The sequence below is a fragment of the Salvelinus alpinus genome, chromosome 36, assembly GCF_045679555.1.
Source record: "Salvelinus alpinus chromosome 36, SLU_Salpinus.1, whole genome shotgun sequence".
Taxonomy (NCBI): domain Eukaryota; kingdom Metazoa; phylum Chordata; class Actinopteri; order Salmoniformes; family Salmonidae; genus Salvelinus; species Salvelinus alpinus.
The window spans coordinates 16,893,262-16,912,714 of NC_092121.1; positions in this window are offsets into that span (position 1 = coordinate 16,893,262).

Genomic DNA, 19,453 nt, shown 5'->3' on the forward strand with positions numbered 1-19,453 from the left:
GCTATGCAATCTGGTTTCCGAGCGGGTCATAGGTTCCCCTTCAGCCACACTCAAGGTCCTAAACAATATCATCGATAAAAGACAATACTGTGCAGCCGTCTTCATCAACCTGGCCAAGGCTTTTGACTCTGTCAATCACTGCATTCTTATCGGCAGACTCAACAGCCTTGGTTTCTCAAATGACTGCCTCGCCTGGTTCACCAACTACTAGAGTTCAGTGTGTCAAATCGGAGGGTCTGTTGTCCGGACCTCTGGCAGTCTCTATGGGGGTGCCACAGGGTTCAATTCTTGGGCCGACTCTTTTCTCTGTATATATCAATGATGTCGCTCTTGCTGCTGGTGATTCTCTGATCCACCTCTACGCAGACAACACCATTCTGTATACTTCTGGCCCTTCTTTGGACACTGTGTTAACAAACCTCTAGACTAATTAAATCTAGAATGGGCTTCCTATTTTGCAACAAAGCATCTTTCACTCATACTGCCAAACATACCCTCGTAAAATTGACTATCCTACCGATCCTTGACTTAGGCGATGTCATTTACAAAATAGCCTCCAACACTCTACTCAGCAAATTGGATGTAGTCTATCACAGTGCCATCTGTTTTGTCACCAAAGCCCCATATACTACCCACAACTGCGACCTGTATGCTCTCGTTGGCTGGCCCTCACTTCATATTCGTCGCCAAACCCACTGGCTCCAGGTCATCTATAAGTCTTTGCTAGGTAAAGCCCCGCCTTATCTCAGCTCACTGGTCACCATAGCAGCACCGCCCGTAGCACACGCTCCAGCAGGTATATTTCACTGGTCATCCCCAAAGCCAACTCCTCCTTTCGCCACCTTTCCTTCCAGTTCTCTGCTTCCAATGACTGGAACAAATTGCAAAAATCACTGAAGCTGGAGTCTTATTTCTCCCTCACTAACGTTATGCACCAGCTGTCAGAGCAGCTTACCGATCATTGCACCTGCACACAGCCCATCTGTAAATAGCCAACCCAACTACCTCATCCCCATATTGTTATTTATTTTTGCTCCTTTGCACCCCAGTGTCTCCACTTGCACATCATCATCTGCACATCTATCACTCCAGTGTTAATGCTAAATTGTAATTATTTCGCCACTACGGCCTATATATTGCCTTACCTCCCTAATCTTACTACATTTGCACACACTGTATATTGATTTTTCTATTGTGTTATTGACTGTATGTTTGTTTATCCTATGTGTAACTCTTTGTTGTTTGTGTCACACTGCTTTGCTTTATCTTGGCCAGGCCACAGTTGTAAATGAGAACTGGTTCTCAACTGGCCTACCTGGTTAAATAAAGGTGAAATACATTTTTTTAAATCCCCTTGCGAGGATATTGACACTTAGCCTTTTTCTATAATGTTTTATGAGATTGGAGAACACATTGGGAGGGATCTTAGACCATTCTTCCATACAGAATCTTTCCAGATCCTTGATGTCCTTCGGTCTGCACTTATGGACTGCCCTCTTCAATTCAAAACACAGGTGTTCATTGTGGTTCAAGTCCGGAGACTGAGATGGCCATTGCAAAATGTTGATTTTGTGGCCAATTAACCATTTCTTTGTAGATGTTGATGTGTGCTTGGGGTCATCGTCTTGCTGGAAGATCAACTTGCTGCCAAGTTTCAGCCTGCTGGCAGAGGCAACTAGGTTATTGACTTAAATGTCCTGGTACTTGTAGAGTTCATGATGCCGTTGACCTTAACAAGGGCCCCAGGACCAGCGGAAGATAAAGCCCCTAAATGTGTGGTAGCCTTAACCAGCCCTAAGACAGATAGGCCTAACATTATCACAGCAACTTGTTTCCAATAAAATATGCTTCAAACTGCTTATGCTATTGAACAATTCACATTGAACAGGCCGAAATAAACATGTTTTTTGTTTTTTATGACAGTGGACAGGGAATGGAAAGTAGTCGATAGAAGATTCTCCGACTTGTGCGAGCTAGACTAAATAGAAAAACATGATACTCAACTTTTACTCAAAATAAGATTACTTCCAGTGACTTCTGCCTGAATCTTCATTGCGCAAGCGCAATTTACAGGAAGTGATGGAATTGCTAGTTGAGTCTCTTGGCAGACTAGCATCTCTAGTTCAATTTTCTCCGGCGATAAAGTTACACATTTTCTGTGACCAAAATAAATGTCATAAACAGAGCTGACAGAATTCCTAATTTACATGTCAGACGCATTTTGTTATATAATATATTTCAATCTGTAATATATTTCAATCTGAACTTTGTGTTCGCATTATAATGTGTCTTATGTTACCGGCTACAATGGCGTTCTATGAATCCTGAATGCACTATGTAACTAACATTTATAGCAATAACTACACATTCTAGCTATAACAATAACACCAATAATCAATAAACATATCCAATGTTGCTACTTACAAGTGTCTACCCAGCAGAATAAGGCCATCCCTTGTTTGAATGCGTCTTCCACCAAAACAAGCCTCCATGCTGAACAGCAACTGTCAGTGTCAAATCATGTTGGTGGGGGATGGGCAGTACAGGCCATGTATATGTGACTGAAATACTATAAGGATAGACAGAATATGACGCTGTTGAATGACAAAGACCTATCCAATTGTTTACCAGATAGATACAAAAGCATAGCGTACAAGCTTTGTGCAATACTGTGTTGTGTGAGGGGCACATGCTAAATCACTGCATAGGGAGGGATACGCATACATGCTATGTCTGTTATGTCGTAATACTTCAACCGAATAGAACATGTTGTACATTGTTGTAAACGTCAAAGGCTGTAGAAACTGAATGTGCGTGCATATGTTCTGCGCAGAATATTTGCACATTTAGAAGTTGATTTATTCGTAGCCAAAATGTTAAAACAATGACATAGAAACACCAGATTTTCAGGCGGGATTTAAAAAAATAATGTTTATTCATTATTAAATCATGAAAAATATTAATAACTTTCCACCCACAAGGCCACTAGAGGGCGCTTTTGGTCATTGACTGCAGGAAAATATTTTAAGTATTTGTGTTGTTGTAGTGGGGACAGTAAGTACAGTACTTTCTAAAAAGGATACTTTAAGGAAAATGCATTAACATATTTTACAATTTTAAATGTTTATGTTTAGCTCACAAAATATAATTTAAAATTATGCATTAATATAATAAACATGGCAAAAACAAGACATAAATAAATACATTTTTTAGACATAAATAAATGCATTTCTTTAGCTTACAAAATATTTGTAACAATGGTGGGGGAGTGCCAAGATGGAGGCTTGTAGGCTCAAAACAGCGCCCCCTGCCAGTCATCTAGAGTGTATATATAAATTATTGAATGAAGGTCACTATCACAGCCTGCAACCCCAACTTTCTCTCTTCTCCTCTCCCTGTATTTACCCTTCTCTCCAATCCTCCTCTATCCCTCTCTCCAACTCCAACTGCCCTTTGTGTTAGTGCTATTCACCTGGCCAGGGGTCCCATACAGAGCAGAAGATGGATAGGAATACAGAAGCACTTACTTCCCTCTCTCTGCTGTTCATTTTCTTCATCTGCTCAGATGGAACACAATCACCCCACTGGGCATACCTTCATAATTTCAACGTGGAAATGTGTGTAATATTTGGTTGAAACGTTGATCCATGAGATTTCAACCTTTATTCACCCACTCAAAAAGACAGCCAGAAGTGTGTGGAATTCCCAATGTGTTATTAACCATCTAAAAACCATCTAAAAGCACAACAAAATTACAATTGAAAAACAGTGTTTGATTTTTGGTGTAGTTGTCATCAAAATCTGTTATAAATGTGGTTTCAACCATTTAAATAACAACAAAGTTCAAATTGGAATACAATGTCAGATATTTTCTATTTATAAAACAACGTGTTATCACTGTTATCACTGATTTATTTCAGCTTTTATTTCTTACATCACATTCCCAGTGGGTCAGAAGTTTACATACACTCAGTTAGTATTTGGTAGATTGCCATTAAATTGTTTAACTTGGGTCAAATGTTTCAGGTAGCCTTCCACAAGCTTCCCACAATAAATTGGGTTAATTTCGGCCCATTCCTCCTGACAGAGCTGGTGTATCTCACGCTTTTTCAGTTCTGCCCACAAATTTTCTATGGGATTGGGGTCAGGGCTTTGTGATGGCCACTCCAATACCTTGACTTTGTTGTCCTTAAGCCATTTGGCCAAAACTTTCGAAGTATGCTTGGGGTCATTGTCCATTTGGAAGACCCATTTGCCACCAAGCTTTAACTTCCTGACTGATGTCTTGAGATGTTGCTTCAATATATTCACATAATTTTCCTACCTCATGATGCCATCTATTTTGTGAAGTGCACCAGTCCCTCCTGCAGCAAAGCACCCCCACATCATGATGCTGCCACCACCGTTCTTCACGGTTTGGATGGTGATCTTCAGCTTGCAAGCCTCCTCCTTTTTCCTCCAAACATAACGATGGTCATTATGGCCAAACAGTTCAATTTTTGTTTCATCAGACCAGAGGATATTTCTCCAAAAAGTACAATGTTTGTCCCCATGTAAAGTTGCAAACGGTAGTCTGGCTTTTTTATGGCGGTTTTGGAGCAGTGGCTTCTTCCTTGCTGAGCGGCCTTTCAGGTTATGTCGATATAGGACTCGTTTTACTGTGGATATAGATACTTTTGTACCTGTTTTCTCCAGCATCTTCACAAGGTCCTTTGCTGTTGTTCTGGGATTGATTGGTATTTTTCACACCAAAGTACGTTCATCTCTAGGAGACAGAACGCGTTTCCTTCCTGAGCAGTATGACGGCTGCGTGGTCCCATGGTGTTTATACTTGCGTACTATTCTTTGTACAGATGAACGTGGTACCTTCAGGCGTTTGGAAATTGCTCCCAAGGATGAACCAGACTTGTGGAGGTCTACAATTTTTTTCTGAGGTCTTGGCTGATTTCTTTTGATTTTTCCATGACGTCTAGCAAAGAGGCACTGAGTTTGAAGGTAGGCCTTGAAATACATCCACAGGTACACCTCCAATTGACTAAAACGACTGTCAATTAGCCAATCAGAAGCTTCTAAAGCCATGACATCATTTTCTGGAATTTCCCAAGCTGTTTATAGGCACAGTCAACTTAGTGTATGTAAACTTCTGGCCCACTGGAATTGTGATACAGTGAATTATAAGTGAAAAACGAGTTTTAATGACTCCAACCTAAGTGTATGTAAACTTCCGACTTCAACTGTACATCACAGAAGACTGAAATATAACAAAACAGTTCGACAAAGAAACTCCGGATTTTCGGACTTTAAAAATGGTTTATGTTGATTAAAATATCAATAACATTCCACCCATGAGGCCACTAGAGGGTGATTTGGTAATTTGGCTGCAGGAAAGGGGTACCTTAGATTTTTGGTTGTGTCACGCCCTGACCTTAGTTCCTTTTTTATGTCTATATTTTGGTTTGGTCAGGGCGTGAGTTGGGGTGGGCATTCTATGTTTTGTGTTCTATGTTTTCTATTTCTGTGTGTTTGGCCGGGTGTGGTTCTTAATCAGAGGCAGCTGTCTATCGTTGTCTCTGATTGAGAGCCATACTTAGGTAGCCTTTTCCCACCTGTGTTTTGTGGGTAGTTGTTTTCTGTCTTTGTGTCTGTACCAGACAGAACTGTTTCGTTTTGTTTCATTCTCTTTGTTACTTTGTTTTAGTGTTCTGTTTTAATAAATTAACATGAACACTTACCACGCTGCACTTTGGTCCGATGATTCCTCATCTTCAGACGACGAATATTACAGGTTGAGATGAAGACATGAATCCAACATGTTTATTATTAACTCGTAGATTAAATTTGAAATCAACCAATGCTTGAAACCTTATGCCTATTTGTATTGTATAGTTTTAGTTGAACCCTGGTTTGAATTCAAACAATAGTTGTTGATGACTTCACAAATGCTATAGGCCTAAATAGAATCATTGATCATTATGCTTTATGAAGTATGGTTACATTTCATTTGCTCTGTTAAACCTACCCTTTGGAATGACTTTGATAGCAACAGTGAATCTATTTAGTTATTAAGAGATCTCTCAATAATCATTTTCATGATAGCACATTGGTGGTAGTCAGTGACAAATATAAAATCTAAGCAGGGCTCTGTTAAAACTCTGGAAAGGAGACCAAAGGGATAGTTGTAGAAATGTCCAGTAGGTGGTGCTTTCCAGACTATTTTTTCTGATAGTGGATATAACATTGAAGATCTGACGTTGTTTCAAAAGTAGAAATTCAACATATTTTATACAAAGATTGAGTAAAAACAGTTGGCTGGTATTTCCTCACCCGTCTGAGCGGTTGGCTGTGAATGCCCTTACCCGCTATGTACTTATAACTGATTGGTTTGGTTTTGCCCACTATAGTGCTGTCCGGTCAGAACATGATGTTGAGGCCCATACTGAACACTTGGTAATCAACACAATCACACAGACACAGCTGATACCCTCAAAGTTCTTTATGTGTGGTAATCCAAATTACTTCAAATCTTACTGTTGTGGTTCTATAAGGGAAATATATGCACACATGTAAACAGTATTAGTTAAGTGTTATAACTATGTAATATACACATGTACATGAATAAATGGGAAATGGCATTACACTTACAACATGGGGTCATACCCCAAACAGAAGCCATGGATTACAGGCAACATCCGCACTGAGCTAAAGGGTAGAGCTGCCGCTTTCAAGGAGCGGGACTCTAACCCGGAAGCTTATAAGAAATCCCTCTATGCCCTCCGACAAACCATCAAACAGTTAAAGCTTCAATACAGGACTAAGATTAAATCGTACTATACCTGCTCCGACGCTCGCCGGATGTGGCAGGGCTTGCAAACTATTACAGACTACAAAGGGAAGCACAGCCGAGAGCTGCCCAGTGACAAGACAGCTTATAGAGAGGAGGTCAGAGACCTGGCCGTGTGGTGCAAGGACAACAACCTCTCCTTCAACGTGATCAAGACAAAGGAGTTAATTGTGGACTTCAGGAAAAGGAGGACCGAGCACGCCTCCATTCTCATCGACTGGGCTGTAGTGGAGCAGGTTGAGAGTTCCTTGGCGTCCACATCAACAACAAACTAACATGGTCCAAGCACAACAGGAGAGTCGTGAAGAGGGCATGGGTCCTCAGATCCTCAAAAGGTTCTACAGCTGCACCATCGAGAGCATCCTGACGGGTTGCATCACTGCCTGGTATGGCAACTGCTCGGCCTCCGACCGCAAGGCACTAGAGGGTAATGCGTACGGCCCAGTACATCACCAGGGCCAAGCTTCCTGCCATCCAGGACGGTGTCAGAGGAAGGCCCTAAAAATTGTCATAGACTCCAGCCACCCTAGTCATAGACTGTTCTCTCTGCTAACCTAAGGTAAGTGGTACTGGACCGTCAAGCCTTGGTCCAAGAGGCTTCTAAACAGCTTCTACCCCCAAGCCATAAGACTTCTGAACATCTAATCAAACGGCTACCCAGACTATTTGCATTGCCCCCCCCCCCCCCCTTCTACACTGCTGCTACTCTGTTATTATCTATGCATAGTCACTTTAATAACTCTACCTACATGTACATATTATATACCCCCCCCCCCCCCCTTTTTGGATGACGACAACACTCTGACCCGAGTGGGCGGGTGCAGTGTCCAGATGCGCATTTCCAAGTGCTCTGATTGGTTGGGAATGGCAGGGCTTTGATAAGTGAGGAATAATTAGGCTGAGCAGCCAAACTAAAGAGACTGAAGGGAAATTGAAGGGACTGTGAGGGGAAGTTAGTTAGAAGTAGAGAGGAGAGAGCAGGATGGCCTTTTTCTACAGATTGTCTATGTAGAAAACTCGGTACCATGATGACATAATCTTGTAGTTTAAATTTCTATCCTCAAGACACACCCGTTTAAATGAATGGTTTTAACTAACTTTCAATTATATTACTTTACTTTTCTTTTCTAGATCCTACTAATGAATCCACAAGGCATCCCATCGAAGAGGCTTTAATAAAACTCATTAGACTATAAGACTTATTCTATGTCTCCAAATGGGTCCAATAATTGCTAAATGAAGTGGATGTGGAGACAGGCCAATAGACATCTCATGATCTCATTCCCTTTTCACAGGAATAATAGCCTAATCTTATCAGGCTCAAACCCCTTGTTTTTTCGTCAATGGTCTAGTAGAAATAATTTCTTTGACAATTCAGGTCTTCAAACTTTTCAAGACCTCAAAGAATGATATTATCTCCCAGGGACTTCTTGTTTTAACCTTAAGCTACACTCTGCTCTAAAAGACTACGGAGTAGCTGGGATTCCCTTATCGCCACACATCCCCTGGATGAGACTCTTTGGAATACTCCCAAATCTGTTGGCCTGGTCTCCACTCTCTCCTTCAAAATTAACTAGACCGAAACATGTGCCCCTGCGGTTACTTCCATCTGGAACAGTTAGCTCCTATAATTTGGAGAACAGGTGAACTGGAATGTGATATACACCATATTGTCACTTCTGAATAAAACTTGGATGATAATATCTTCAACGGTTGCACTCTTGATTCAGTATTCATACTCCTTGACTTATTCCAGATTTAGTTGTGTTACAGTCTGAATTTAAAATGGATTACATTGTTTTTTTTCTCACCCATCTACACACAATACCCCATAATGACAAAGTGAAAATGTGTTTTTAGACATTTTTGCAAATGTATTGAAAATGAAATACAGAAATATGTAATTTACATAAGTATTCACACCCCTGATTCAATAATTTGTAGAAGCACATTTGGCAGTGATTACAGCTGTGAGTCTTTCAGGGTAACTCTAAGCGCTTTCCACGCTTGGACTGTGCAATATTAGCCAAATATTATTTTAAATATTTTTCAAGCTCTGTCAAATCATTTTCAGGTCTTGCCATAGATTTTCAAGTATATTTAGGTCAAAACTGTAACTCGGCCACACAGGAACATTCACTGTCTTCTTGGTAAGGATCTCCAGTGTAGATTTGGCCTTGTCTTTTAAGTTATTGTCCTGCTGAAAGGTGAATTCATCTCCCAGTGTCTGGTGGAAAGCAGAATGAACCAGGTTTTCCTCTAGGATTTTCCCTGTGCTTAGCTCTATTCCATTTCTTTTTTATCCTGAAACACTCCCCAGTCCTTAACAATTACAAGCATTCCCATAACATGATGCAGCCACCACTATGTTTGAAAAGATGTTTTATTGGATTTGCCCCAAACATAACAATTTGTATTCAGGACAAAAAGTGAATTGCTTTGCCAAATGTTTTGCTGTATTACTTTAGTGCCATGTTACAAACAGGATTCATGTTTTGGATAATTTTTTATTCTGTACAGGCTTTTTTCTTTTCACTCTGTCAGTTAGGTTAATATTGCGGAGTAACTACAATGTTGTTGATCCATCCTCAGTTTTCTATCACAGCCGTTAAATTCTGTAACTGTTCTAAAGTCACCATCAGCCTCATGGTGAAATCCCTGAGCGGTTTCCCTCCTGTCTGGCAACTGAGTTTGGAAGGACGCCTGTATCTTTGTAGTGACTGGGTGTATTAATACACCATCCAAAGTGTAATTAATAACATCACCATGCTGAAAGGGATATTTAATGTCTGCTTTTTTTTAACCCATGAACAATAAGTCCCTTCTTTGCGAGGCATTGGAAAACTTCCCTGGTCTTTGTGGTTGAATATGTGTTTGAAATGCACTGCTCGACTGAGGGACCTTACAGATAATTGTATGTGTGGGGTACAGAGATGAGGTAGTCATTCAAAAAATCATGTTTAACACTATTAAAGCACACAGAGTGAGTCCATGCAACTTATTATGTGACTTGTTAAGCAGATTTTTACTCCTGAACATATTTAAGCGTGCCATAACAAAGGGGTTGACTACGTATTGACTCAATACTTTTCAGCTTTTCATTTTTAATTAATTTGTTTAAAAAAATTGAAAACATAATTCCATTTTGACAATATGGGATACTATGTGTAGGCCAGTGAAAAAAATATATATTTTTAATTCAAGCTCTAACACAACTAAATGTGGAAAAAAAGAAGGGTTTGAAAACTGAGATACTGTACATGTGTTTTTGGGAATGCTCAGTGGTCTCTGACCTCTGGACATACATTAAATACCTTCATCAAACCTTGATAGAAGTAAATGTATATATGTTGCCCGGTCTGTTTTACTAGGAAATCATTTTGACATTCTATTGGATTCGATGAAATTGTTCATGTGTGCCATAACTGCTGCCAAAAATGCAATTAAAAAAAAGTGGTTTGATCCAAATACTTATTTTCAATGTTCCTGGAAAGTATAATTTTTTGACATTCTTATTCTAGAGAAGTCCACAGCTAAGCTGCATAGCTCAGCTACATAAGCTTTAGTGCATCTCCACCATCAAAGACCTTTGTTAGGTAGTAATATTATCTTTCAATTGTTGTATCTTGAACTGCTGTTTCAATCCCTCCCTACTTGCTCATGTTTTTTTGCTGTGCAAATCATGTGACTGTTATGTCTTGTTTGATTGACACAATACGTTGACAAATGACAGTGAAACAACATTGATTCAACCAGTTGGTGCCCAGTGGGACAGACCTTTTCAAAAAGTCATTGTGCTGTATTGTGGGTGAACAGCTCAAGGGCAGGACTGAATGGAATGGATGTCTCTTATACACTACAAGTTTCTGGATGAATACTGCCAGAGATTTGGGCAAGTGACTCCTTGCATCAAGGATTTCAGCAGCGCCAGCAACCACAACCACAGGGCACCAACAAGATAGAATCACATTTCCATTAAAAAAGCGTCAGTGTGTAGAAAATAGATGGGTTGCTTTTTAAGCCAGTCATGAAGCCAGCAGAAATTGGATACACCTATTTGATTTATATAGCCCAAACCGCAGGGCAATCCTTAGTTAACCTCTACAGGATTGGTGTGTGTGTGTGTGTCCCCCACACCCCCACGGGACGGTTAATCTAATGTAGACTAATATGAATAGCATGATGTTGTAAGTAACATGAACATTTACCAGGACATAGACATGTCTGATATGGGGAGAAAGCTTTAATTCTTGTTAATCTAACTGCACTGTCCAATTTACAGTAGCTATTACAGTGAAAGAATACCAAGAATACCAATACCATTGTTTGAGGAGAGTGGACAGTTATAAACTTGAAAATGTATTAATAAACCGATTAGGCACATTTGGGTTGTCTTGATAGAACATTTTGAACAGATATGCAATGGTTCATTGTATCAATCTAAAACTTTGCACGTACACTGTTGTTATCTAGTGGACAAAATCTAAATTGGGCCTGGGCTGGAATAATACATTATGGCCTTTCTCTTGCATTTCAAAGATGATGGTACAAAAGAAATACAAAAAAATGCATTGTTTTTTTCCTTTGTATAATCTCTAACCAGATCTAATGTGTAATATTCTCCTACATTCATTTCACATTTCCACAAACTTCAAAGTGTTTCTTTTCAAATGGTATCAAGAATATGCATATACTTGTTTCAGGTCCTGAGCTACAGGCAGTTAGATTTGGGTATGTCATTTTAGGCGAAAATTTTTAAATAAAGTTGGATCCTTAAGAGGTTTTAAAACATTAACAAAGTGGTTTGTTCATTTACAGCTTGCTCCAGATTGCTCCTTTAAGGTTGAACATTCAAGGTGACTGCTTATTTCTAAACTTCACGGAAGGAGGTAGGATAATTAAATGTAAGCTCAAATGAGAACCCCAGTCAGGAGTTGACTGAAGCGAGTGGCTCTCTCTGCTGCTCTGTCTTTTGTTGCTATGCTACCTGGTTTTGTTTTGTTGTTCTTTCTCAGGATTCCCCACAGGTGCCTTGGAGACTGATGGAGAATATGGAACCGCTGCGTCTCACCCAAAATCCTCTCAGGCACAGCCAATTGAAGTGCATGCAGGAGGAGACAGCATCACGTTCCTCTGAGGTTAGACTGCTACTCAGGGACAGAAAACAACAAGAAATGAAATGGCTTTATCACCAAGAGATTCATCTGGAATGTAGAGGGACTGTCCCGTTTTGTTTACCTTGCCTTATCTTTGTGTTACCTACCAGACCTGTAAAGAAATTAACAAAACATTTAAAGATTTTATGTGGAAAAAATAAATACAAATAAATCTGTTCTGTCTAGTAAATGGTCTGAAGGTGGTTTTGAATGTTTGCAAATTGTTTTATCTGATACTTTATACTTTATGAAAACGTTTAATTATGGGTGCTCTACAGTTCCTTTTCAAATGTAATTGTCTACCAATGATCTAATATCTACCAATCAAATTTTCTAAGTTCCATGAAGAAGCTATTTTATCTTTGAACTTTTCTCCTCACAAAGCTGTGAAACAACAAAAATATTACCATTAAAACAAATCTGTATTCTTCCCTAAATGATATTGTATCTTAGAAAATTGCCTGAGCAGCTAATAAGAGACTGGAATGAAAAATGTATCTAATATGTTACTTGACAGCCTTTTTATACTGAAACCAATTAGAATTATTAGTGGAGGCAAAAAGGTGACAGGACCACACAGCCACACATCTGACCCCCTGCAGCCCAACTGTTACTTATAATCGTTATCACAGACAGACCAGAGACTTTATTAGGCAGAACATCCTGTTGATGATGTCTGTGATAAAGATAAAACATGAGAAAATATGTGAGAATTCTAAATAGATGGACAGTAGGAGGGCTCAGACACCCAGAGAGGGGCTAAGAGAGAAGATTATGCAGGTCCTGCGGGCGAAGATCAGATAAACGCCACAGAAGAGTCAGAGAGGGGGGTGGGAAGGGGGAGTGAGAGTGGATAGAGAGAGAGGAGATATAGAGAGAAAGAGAGGAAACGAGTGTCACAATGAGTGTCTCAGTGACTGGACTATGGTAATGAGAGAAGAGACGGTGCTCCTCTGCCTGCAGAATTGAGTTTGACAGACTCATGCTGGCACAGCTGCAGACAAGACAGGCTGATTTGGGTATCGGATGGGTAAGACCTTCACACCTCATCCATCAATCCTGCATTCTGTATCATTCCACAAAGTGACATTCATATGAAGAACCATTCCCGATTGATTGTGTAAGGTAAGTGTGATTAACTCAGGAATAATCATGTTGGCACTAGGTATGCAATTGCTTAATAAAATATTCAAAACATTGGTTCAATTACTTACATTGGTTCAATTATTTTAATTCGCTATGCCACAATTAGGTTCTAATTGACTATGTCATCTCATCAATCAAAATGGGGGGGGGGGTTACTAAGCTAACATATGGAATTGTTTTAAGATGGTCATACTATGGATCATTTAGCTATTTGATCTAGAATTGTAGAAAGTATATATAAAATATATATAAAAGATGATTTGATAAAATATTGAATTTGGCCTTTACTACTATAGCTCATAGAAACGCATTGAATAACACATTCAAAAATGAAAGAAAAGAGAGTAAAAAAATAAATCATAAGAAATACGGTTTTGAAGTGTCTGTCCTATATCTAGGAGATATCTAATTTTTTGGACACATATTTAACCCCTTATTTTTGTTGGCACAAAACTACCTCCATACTTCCATGAATTTATTTGGGTTACCTTCAGAAGAGTCCCCTTTCCACAGTGGCGTCATATTAGTTTGTAGCCCAAATGGTTCAGAAGCTACAGACGGTTTCGTGAGAAGACCCCTTTTAGGGATGTCTCCTGGTCTGACAAACAGCACTGTAGCTCTGCCACTTTCCACTGCAGATGCGGAAGGACAACATAGGCGGATGTGTTGGATTGAGATATGCAAAATAACAGATATCTCTACCTTAAATTTAAGGATTTTTATGTGGATTTTTGTAATTAAATGTTAATTGAATAATGTATTTCTAAATACATTCCAATATTCAACTACTTCTATTTTCAAAGAAAAACTATCAAAATAGTTACTTCAAAATGTCTTTGAAAGTAAGTGAAATACCCTAAATAATATTTGAACCCCCATCTGTTTCATATGTATTTTAGCTACTATAGCTCTTCTCAAGTTTGTGAGGGGAGGAGATGTGTTTGCAGTTGTTATAGCATGGTTGCATCTGCAGTTAGGTTTGATAGGGAGCACTTGTGTTCTGTGATTCAAACAGGAGCACAACGCAGTAAGGAGAATCAAGGGGAAACGCAATGTATTCACTTCAGATCACATGACGACTAATGGCTCGTCTTAGGTCATTGTCACTGCCCTGTCTCTACTAACATGAAGCCTGTGGTCTTATAATCAGGGAGGTTCTTTGTCAGTTTTACTTACTCTCTCAAGTTGAAATGTGCAGCTTTATATTCGCCTTGGTTCCTCTGTGGATATACCTTCATTGGCAAGGAAGCCTCTAAAGGAAGGGGAGGGGAGTGACAGAGAGGGTGCAAAAAACTGCAGCAGAAAGAAAGAAAGAGGGATAAAGGAGTACAGTGAAAAAAAAGCTATCCAGCAAGTTTACAAAGCTACTGATTATTCCCATGGCCCACCTGGAGATGTCATTTTGCTGTTTTGTGCCAGGTGTAATTTTACCCCAGCAGAAGGAAGGAAGGAAAGGAAGGATGTAATTTGTAATTTGCTGTTTGAAAAGAGCTGGCTCATGAGTGTGAAACATCATTATCCTCTGTCAGGCTGGCATGGCTGATGTGGATTGGGCAGCTATACTAGCAGACTGTAGAGGAAATGAATGAAGACTTGATTGCTGGCCATGTTCAGTGATGAGATCAGTAATCTTCTCATTCAAGTGTGGACTACGGGCACAGAGCAATAACCCTGCATCAATTTTCTGTTCTGAGCTGCTCAGAAGTACCCTCTAAGCAATCTGTTTTTCACTCTCTTTCTTTAACCAATTGAGACCTAAGCATATATCCAAATTAAAAATGATATATGCAAATTATTGCCCTTCAGAAATAGTTTTAATAGGCCTCTATGAAAATAAGTATTTTTTTACATTTCAAGTTTGTAGAACAATTTTCTGGAAACATTGCAAAAATACAACATTGGGCTTCAATGGTATGTGTATTAACACAATTGTGAAATAATATTAAAATGACATCAAAATGGATCACAAGCATGTACACGTGATGGAAAATATTATGTCATGTATACACATTTGAAATTAAGTCATATATTGTCTGAAATAGCCAAATTGATTCACTTGAACGATCCACATTTTTGTATTTTTCCACCAAAAGCATATATTTTTTAAATAATAAACTATTTTGTATGTTTTCTATGTATGGAGAACATTAACTTACTTTTAGTCATATTTGGATGTCATTTCTAGCGTTGGGCCAGTAACCTAAAGGTTGCTGGATCGAATCCCCGAGCTGACAAGGTAAAAATCTGTCGTTCTGCCCCTGAACAAGGCAGTTAACCCACTGTTCCTAGGCCATCATTGTAAATAAGAATTTTTTCTTAAATGACTTGCCTAGTTAAATAAAGGTTAAATAAAATAAAAAATATAAATGTATTTGGAGAGAGAACCTTCTGTCTTACTTCTTTACCATACATTGAATGGTCGTCATTGCAGGATTGTGACCGTAAAAAAACAACTTTCTTTTAAAGAGATATATTTTTGTTATTTTGATGTATAGAGGTGGCATCAAAGTTACTCGTAAAGCATTTGGTTGTCCATATTTACAATAAATGGAACGGAAACAATCTCTCTAACTTGTCTATCAATTAATTAATGTGGCCCGATGCTCCCTGCAAGAGACTAGGATGTGCAGGAAAAGACTAACATTACTCAAGATCTAAGCATACACAAAGCAAGGACTGAAAACAACCTCCACAAACCAGTCTGTTGGCCTGTAACAATTCAGCAAAAACAGCTGTCACTAAAATCTGCCCCAAAAAATCATCCTTGGTTATTAGGTTTACCCATTCAATTGTTGGGAGCATACAGTATTTAGAGTGTGCGACTTTCTGTCTTTCTTTTTTATCAGCCAAACCACGTAACTAGTACTCAGTTCTGTGATGATGAGTAATCATCACCCATTCGCACAGCTATCTGCTCCCAGGGTGCCCCATGGGTCTTGTTATGTGTCATTTCTGTCACGACAAATACAGAAGCTGTGCTCTTAGAGAACCTTGGAAAAGGGATATGTATGCCTGGAGAGTGCAGAGTGACACTAAGGCAGAGATTTGAGGGAAGGCTTGAAGTTATCGGGTTCGATGTGTGTGCGTGCATGTCTGGTGTGTGTAACCATGCATACATAGTGCATTCAAATCAGATCAAATTTTATTTGTCACATACACATGGTTAACAGATGTTAATGCGAGTGTAGTGAAATGCTTGTGCTTCTAGTTCCGACAGTGCAGTAATATCTAACAAGTAATCTAACAATTCCCCAACAACTACCTAATACACACAAATCTAAAGGGGTGAATGAGAATATGTACATGTAAGTATATGGATGAGCAATGGCCGAGAGGCATAGGCAAGGTGCAAAAGATGGTATAAAATACAGTATATACATGTGATATGAGTAATGTAAGATATGTAAACATTATTAAAGTGGCATTATTTAGTGGCATTATATAAAGTGACTAGTGATCCATTTATTAAAGTGGCCAGAGATTGAGTCTCAATGTAGGCAGCAGCCTCTCTGAGTTAGTGATTGCTGTTTAGCAGTCTGATGGCCTTGAGATAGAAGTTGTTTTTCAGTCTCTCGTCCCAGCTTTGATGCACCTGTACTGACCTCGCTTTCTGGATGATAGCGGTGTGAACAGGCAGTGGCTCGGGTGGTTGATGTCCATGATGATCTTTTGGCCTTCCTGTGACATCGGGTGCTGTAGGTGTCATGGAGGGCAGATAGTTTGCCCCTGGTGATGCGTTGTGCAGACCGCACCACCCTCTGGAGAGCCTTGCGGTTGAGGGCGGTGCAGTTGCCGTACCAGGCTGTGATACAGCCCGACAGGATGCTCTTGATTGTGCATCTGTAAAAGTTTGTCAGGGTTTTGGGTGACAAGTCAAATTTCTTCAGCCTCCTGAGGTTGAAGATGCGCAGTTGTGCCTTCTTCACCACACTGTCTGAGGAACTTAACACTTTACACCGTCTCCACTGCTGTCCCTTCGATGTGGATAGTGTGGTGCTCCCTCTGCTGTTTCCTGAAGTCCATGATCATCTTCTTTGTTTTGTTGACATTGAGTGAGAGGTTGTTTACCTGGCACCACACTCCGAGTGCCCTCACCTCCTCCCTGTAGGCTGTCTTGTCATTGTTGGTAATCAAGCCCACTACTGTTGTATGGTCTGCCAACTTGATGATTGACTTGGAGGTGTGTATGGCCATACAGTCGTGGGTGAACAGGGAGTACAGGAGGGGGCTGAACACGCACCCTTGTGGGGCCCCAGTGTTGAGGGTCAGCAAAGTGGAGATGTTGTTTCCTACCTTCACCACCTGGGGGCGGCCCGTCAGAAAGTCCAGGACCCAATTGCACAGGGCTGGGTTGAGACCCAGGGCCTCCAGCTTGATGAGGAGCTTGGAGGGTACTACAGTGTTGAATGCTGTAGTCAATGAACAGCATTCTTACATAGGTATGGTAGCCATCTTGAAGCATGTGAGGACAACAGACTGGGATAGGGAGCGATTGAATATGTCCGTAAAAACACACCAGCCAGCTGGTCTGCACATGCGCTGAGGACGAGGCTAGGGATGCCGTCTGGGCCAAATCAAATCAAATTTTATCGGTCACATACACATGGTTAGCAGATGTTAATGCGAGTATAGCGAAATGCTTGTGCTTCTAGTTCCGACAGTGCAGTAATATGTAACGAGTAATCTAACAAATTCACAAAGACTACATTATACACACAAATGTAAAGGGATGAATAAGAGACAGCCTTGAGAGGGTTAACATGGAGAAGGAGGGGGGGGGGGGTGCAGTCCTTGTTAGTGGGCCGCGACGGTGGCACTGTATTATCCTAAAAGCGGGCAAAGAAGGTGTTTAGTTTGTCTGGAAGCGTTTTCTTTTTGTAGTCCGGGATTTCATGTAGACCCTGCCACATACGTCTCGTGTCTGAGCCAATGAATTGCTGTCCCTGTACTGGCATTTCACTTGTTTGATTGCCTTGCGGGGGGAATAACTACACTGTTTATACTCAGTCAAATTCCCAGACCTCTTTCCATGGTTAAATGTGATGGATCGGGCTTTCAGTTTCTGGTTAGGGTAGGTTTTAATAGTCACAGTGGGCACAACATCTCCAATGCACTTCTTTATAAATGCACTCACCGAGTCAGCGTATAGGTCGATGTTGTTCTCTGAGGCTGACCAGAACGTATTCCAGTCCGCGTGATCAAAATAATCTTGAAGCGTGGCTTCCGACTGGTCGGACCAGTGTTGAATGGTTCACGTCACTGGTTCATCCTGTTTGAGTTTCTGCCTATAAGATGGTAGGAGCATATTGGCGTCGTGGTCGGATTTGCCGAAGGGAGTGCAGGGGAGGGCTTTGTATGCATCGCGGAAGTTAGAGTAGCAGTGATCAAGGATTTTGCCCATGCGCGTATAGTGCAATCAATATGCTGGTAGAATTTAGGTAGCCTTTTTCTCAAATTTGCTTTGTTAATATCCCCAGCTACAATAAATGCAGCCTCAGGATATATGGTTTCCAGTTTGCATATAATCCAGTGAAGTTCCTTGATGGCAGTCTTGGTGTCTGCTTGAGGGGGAATGTACACAGCTGTGACTATAACTGACGAGAATTCTCTTGGTAGGTAAAATGGCTGGCAGTTGTTGTAAGGAATTATAGCTCGGGTGAGCAGAAGGACTTGAGTTCCTGTATGTTGTTATGAATACACCATGAGTCATTAATCATGACCTCTTCCCAAAGAGGTGTATTCAGACCCCTCTTAGACCCATCAACTTTTTCCACATTTTAAGTTACAGCCTTATCCTAAAATTATATTTTTTCCTCATCAATCTACACACAATACCCCATAATGACAAAACGAAAACAGGTTTTTTGATTTTTTTGCAAAAATAAATAAAAATAACCTAAATACCTTATTTACATAAGTATTCAGACCCTCTACTATGAGACTCAAAATTGAGCTCAGTTACATCCTGTTTCCATTGATCATCTATGAGATGTTTCTACAACTTCATTGGACTCCACCTGTGGTAAATTCAATTGATTGGACATTATTTGGAAAGGCACACACCTGTCTATATAAGGTCCCACGGTTGACAGTGCATGTTAGAGCAAAAACCAAGCCACGAGGTCGAAGGAACTGTCCGTAGAGCTCCGAGACAGGATTGTGTCGAGTCACAGATCTGGGGAAGCATACCAAAAAACGCCTGCCGCATTGAAGGTCCCCAAGAAGACAGTGACCTCCATCATTCTTAAATGGAAGAAGTTTGGAACCACCAAGACTCTTCCTAGAGCTGGCCACCTGGACAAACTGAGCA